Consider the following 6,000-nt stretch of genomic DNA (forward strand, 5'->3'; position numbering starts at 1 on the left):
CAGGAAGAACTGCCGTATAAGGATCACGGGATTACCACTCGACGCACTACTGGTGCGGAAGATGTAGATTTGCGTCGATGCAGTGAAGACGATCACGTAGTCGTACGTAGTCGATCAACGTAGTCGTACGTAGTCGATCACGTCCAGCAGCTCCTCAGCAGCTCGTCTACGTGCACAGCAAGATCGCCTCTGGTACCGTGGCTCGTCGTCGGCTCGTCGCGGCTCGTCGGCGGCTCGTCCAAGTGTGCAGGCGCAACACCTCCAAGGTATCCACACGTGCAGGGAGGAAGCGTCGCAAGCCGGATTGCTAGATCCGCGAGTTGCAACAGGCGAGGGCGTGGGAGGCGCGGCAAGTGTGTTCAGCCAAAAGGTGTGAAACCCTAGGGCGCCCTCACCCCTCTATTTATAGGGGTTCCTGATGGGCCTCTGGATCCGAGGCCCATTAGTACTCCTAAACCTAATCCAACTCGGATCAGATCCGAATTGGGCTTCCAGCCCCTTAAGTGTGTGACCCTATGGGTTCGGATATGTATAGACATGGCCCGAGTACTCCTACTCGGCCCAATAGTCGGTAGCGGCCTCTAGCAAGACGTGCCAACTCCTATACGCATACGAAGATCATATCAGACGAACCATCACAACATAATATACATGCTATTCCCTTTGCCTCACGATATTTGGTCTAGCTTCAAGCCGACCGCTCTTTCTCGATCCTATGATTCGGAATCCCTTTGTAGGTTAACTCTTAACCGTACGTAGCATGGCCATGCATTTTCTGATCCGATCACTCGAGGGGCCCAGAGATATCACTCTCAATCAGAGAGGGGCAAATCCCATCTTGATTGACCATGTCTCATAGCATGCTTCTTGACAAACCCGAAAGCTACCTTTATAACTACCCTGTTACGGCGTAGCGTTTGATAGCCCCTAAGTAGGTCAATCCACATCTAGAATACATGCGACAATCTCAGGTCTAAGGACAAAGTGTATATGTTGTTTAAAGAGAGAACTACTTCTCGTGTTGGGTCAGTTCTAACACATGTCTCCACATGTGTCCACATTATTAGTTCAACATCTCCATGTCCATGACTTGTGAAACATAGTCATCAACTAATACATGTGCTAGTCTAATATTCATGTGTGTCCTCACATGAACTCCGACTAGGGACAACTTTAGAATAACCATACAAGTAAAGAGTTTCACATACAATTCACATAATTGCAAATCAATTCAAGTAGCCTTTAATGGATATTCAATGAACACAGTATACAAATCATGGATACAAATGGAATATCATCATCTCTATGATTGCCTCTAGGGCATACCTCCAACACAATCAAGATGGGATTTGCCCCTCTCTGATTGAGAGTGATATCTCTGGGCCCCTCGAGTGATCGGATCCGAAAATGCATGGCCATGCTACGTACGGTTAAGAGTTAACCTATAAAGGGATTCCGAATCACAGGATCGAGAAAGAGCGGTCGGCTTGAAGCTAGACCAAATATTGTGAGGCAAAGGGAATAGCATGTAAATTATGTTGTGATGGTTCGTCTGATATGATCTTCGTGTGCGTATAGGAGTTGGCACGTCTTGCTAGAGGCCGCTACCGACTATTGGGCCGAGTAGGAGTACTCGGGCCATGTCTATACGTATCCGAACCCATAGGGTCACACACTTAAGGGGCTGGAAGCCCAATTCGGATCTGATCCGAGTTGGATTAGGTTTAGAAGTACTAATGGGCCTTGGATCCAGAGGCCCGTCAGGAACCTCTATAAATAGAGGGGTGGGGGCGCCCTAGGGTTTACACCTTTTGGCGAAACACACCTGCCGCGCCTCCCACGCCCTCGCCTATTGCAACTCGCGGATCTAGCAGTCCGGCTTGCGACGCTTCCTCCCTGCACGTGTGGATACCTTGGAGGTGTTGCGCCTGCAGCACTTGGACGAGCCATCGACGAGCCGCCGATGAGCCACGACGAGCCGACGACGAGCCGCGACACCGGAGGCGATCTTGCTGCACATGGACGAGCTGCTGAGGAGCTGCTGGACGTGACGTGATCGACTACGTACGACTACGTTGATTGACTACGTGATCGTCTTCACTGCATCGACGCATATCTACATCTTCCGCACTAGTAGTGTGTCGAGTGGTAATCCCGTGATCCTTATACGGCAGTTCTTCCTGGTTATACGCGGTAGAAATTTTAATTTGCGCTAGTGTAGCCTACCTCGTATCTCAACAACACCTAAGGTGGCGTTTGGTTCAGCCAATGGCGTGGTAATGGTAACGTTATCAACTACTGCTGCTATCTGTTATAGAGTAACCATTCACTTGTTTTGTTTGATCCTCCCTCTGTAACGGTAATCACTTTCTTTTCGGTGTTTGGCTGGAACAATGGTAACGGATAGCAGAGTGCTCTGGACGCACGCTTACTGGGTAGCACATGCATAACAAAACAACCATGGTCTGCTACTTTTAACTGACGCTTACATAACAAAGCATCCATAATTAACGGAACATCTCTTCTAGTCACAAAAGATGAAATCTAATACAAAAATTTTGCACTACTGGACTTCCAGAAATTCAGATGATAACATAATAGCATGTCTTAGGATTTGAAATGCTTCACGAATTCAAATGTCCAAATGAACAAGTCTAGAAGTTGATATGCCGATGACTCTTCACGAAATGCTCCTGAGATTCTTAAGTGATAATTTGACAACAAGTCACTTCCTTTGAACTTCATCTGAAGAAGAGGAGAACAGATACGAACATGAGTACAAGCAAGAATACTACATTGTTTTGGCATATTATAAAAATGTAAACAGAATACAAGAAAGATTCTGGAGCAAGAGACAGGAATTAAAGCTCTAGAATATTACATTATTTTTGCTCACATGCAAGAATCAGTAGCATAGGCTGCTCACATGCTCAATTCTACACAGAATCTACCCAATCATCAAAGATGCTAATACAGAAACTCAGGTTGTTGTCCCTGAAAAATCTATACTCATGAGACTAATGGTGCAAACAGGCTAAACATGATCTCCATGATTAAAAACTAGAGCCAATCCATCAATTTAGTATACCAATACAAGAACTCCTAGGAAGTCTAATTGTCTTTAGTTCACCAAACCACTCATCAGACAGGTATACGATCCCAAACAGAGAGCAACAAAGCATTTCATGCTAGACAGCCATGGTATATAATTGCTAGACAGGACAAGAGAGAGCAAAGCAGGTACAGAAATTAGCTAAATCATGAGCATGCATTTGAAACTACGATGGAAGTGCTGGCAGAAATAAAGTAAACTTACCAGCGATCATGTTCTGGATGAATTCTCTCCTAAGAGTCTCTGGAAGAAGTCGGATGAAGGGAGCGCCAAACCTCGTTCGACAAAGTGCGCGAAGATGACTGTTTTATTGGAGAAGCTCTCCATGGGCCATGGGTTGCTATAGGCTTGGAGAAGCTCTCCATGGGCCATGGGTTGCTATAGGCCTCCCTCCAGTAGGGCGGAGTCTTACTCCTGGAAGGAGATCAACATCCACTAGTACCTGGATATTTGCCTCCATGACAGATTTCTTCCAGGTGCAGGCTTGATTCAGTGGCGCCGTCTAGTCTATCTTACCGTACTTCGGCGCCGGCAGCTAGATTTCGTTCTCCTTCTTGGCGGCCTTCCTCTTCTTGGTCTCCGCCGCCTTACTGGAGGATGCTTTCTTCGATGCCATTGTCACATGGGTCTTCTTGCGCATAAGCACGGGGGCTAGGCAGTGGGGAAGGATGGCACTCGAGCTCAGAATGGCAAGCGGTGATGCTAGAGCTACAGTACGGAAGATGAACGGGCATAATGGCTTGGGTGAAATGGAAGGATGAGTTCCTCCATTATTTATAACCGTGGCACAATTAACCAAGAGGCGGGAGTTACGGGGAATATTCCATTTTTAAAGCCCTCAGTTATCACTGGATGGTTTCCAATTTCTTCGGAAGAGATAAGGTTACTATTGACGAACGATCACATTAACCAGTGGTTGATCCTTATACCCAAACTAGTCATCTAACGGCTCGGGGGCTGTGTGCCATGTGCCCGTCGGTTAAAAAGTTTTCTTTGGGTTTCAAGGCAAAAGAGATGTAAAATTACAAGATTGACCCTCAGCATGATTCTTCAATTCAACCTAAGGCTTGGGGGCTACTTCATATGGAGTGCGATTTTCATCGCACTTCCATATAAATTCAAGGTTGAAGATTCAAGACTAAGTTAAATGAGGCTTGAGAACATTCTAGCCGCATGGCAGTACTCGAGTGCATTTGAAGATTCAATCTGATGGAGCACTCAAGGGAGCACCACAAACAAGTCGGGGACGTCTACAGAAGTACTCGGGACTGTTACATTTGACTAAAAAGTACTCGGAGGCATGTCGGTCATACATCTATGGGCCCACCGGAAGGTTTGGATAGTCCTACAATACGGGGCTATACGCCGAGACGTGTCAGACATGGAGACTACGGTGCAGGGCGGTGTGATCTACGTGGAGGACAAGAACTAGTCGATGATTAGGAAACTACTCGTAGTCTAAACAACTTCAATCAATACAATCCAACCAACACACAGGACGTAGGGTAATAAGCGACATAAGCAGCCCGAACCTGCCTAAATCGTGTATTTGAGTTCACCATCGAGTTCCTGATCTCACCAAGCCCCACTCATAAAACACTACCTCGGGTACCCTCCTTGGTAGGTTGCCAGGTCTAAACACTGACAGAGCAATCTTCTGTGATCCCTTCCGCAACGGGAGCTAGGTCCGCCTGTGAGTAAAAGGACTTCACAAATGCCAGTAACTGCTTGGAGACCAACTCGGCTATCTTCTGGATGTAGCCAGTAAACTTGGCAGGCATCTCCTTGAGTATCTCCAACAGAGGGCGGGGCTCTACACCTTCGGCAAGGGGCTCCACCATATCCATAATGGGCTGAGCTGCTTTAGTTAGCTCCTTTAGAGCAAGCTTTGTAGCCTCCAGCTCAGCCTCTCGCTCCTGGATGGTCTTCATGGCATTCACCAAGTCGACCTTCCCGTTCGCGTGCATCTTCCTCTCCTTTCTCCAGGTGATGTCCCAAGTTTTCGTACTACACTGACAACTTGTCATGCTGGTCTATCACTTGGTAGTAGGAGTTTTGCCAGTCAGTGGCTTGGCCTTGGAGTTCTCCTTTGTCTTCTTGAGCACTGCAGGAACAAACATAAAAGGAATTCAGTATCAATAAGTAGAATCAGTACTTGAAGACCAACGGGAGAAGACCAATTACCTTTCAGTTGATGCTTCAAAGATTTGTTGTGCTTCCGGAGGCAATCTTTCTCCTCCTTGAACTGTTGGATGGTGTTCCCATACTCGGCGGCTTGATCATCATACTTCATCAGCAGCTGGGAGGAGTACCCGCTCCTTAGCCAGCTTCTGGGTGAGTGCCTTAGCCCGTATGATTGTATCCCTGTAGCCCCGGAGCATTTGGTACTTTCAGTGAGAGCACTTGATTACATCCTGCAAAACAGAGTGAGTACTCGTGTTAGGATACGAGTACCAAATTCAAAGCTAAAGAATCAATGGGATCAAAAAGACTTACTGCTACATATTTGGCTACCTGGCGGTACATCTCCATTATCGTGGCCTCCATCTCTATGTCGAGGAGCAGATCATCAATTAGCTGAATATCTTAGAGGTTAACTCCTTCAGCTATCCATGGCTCCTCGTGCGGTTCTGCATCTACCATGCCAAGTGGAACCAGGGCATGGCTAGTCGACGGTGCTGGCTCGGAAGGTGCGATTGAGGCCAACACTTCCAGCCCCTCCATGGCTTCGACCTCTACCTTTGGCTCGGGGGCTACAAGAGTAGCCATGATGCCAGAAGTAGTCACCACCGCGGCTTCAGTTCCTACCTCCGGCTCGGGGGGCTACGAGAGTAGCCACGACACCAGAGGTAGTCACCACTATAGCCTCGACTACTGGCTCGGGGGCT

Source organism: Setaria viridis, chromosome 3 (genome assembly GCF_005286985.2).
Source record: "Setaria viridis chromosome 3, Setaria_viridis_v4.0, whole genome shotgun sequence".
NCBI lineage: Eukaryota > Viridiplantae > Streptophyta > Magnoliopsida > Poales > Poaceae > Setaria > Setaria viridis.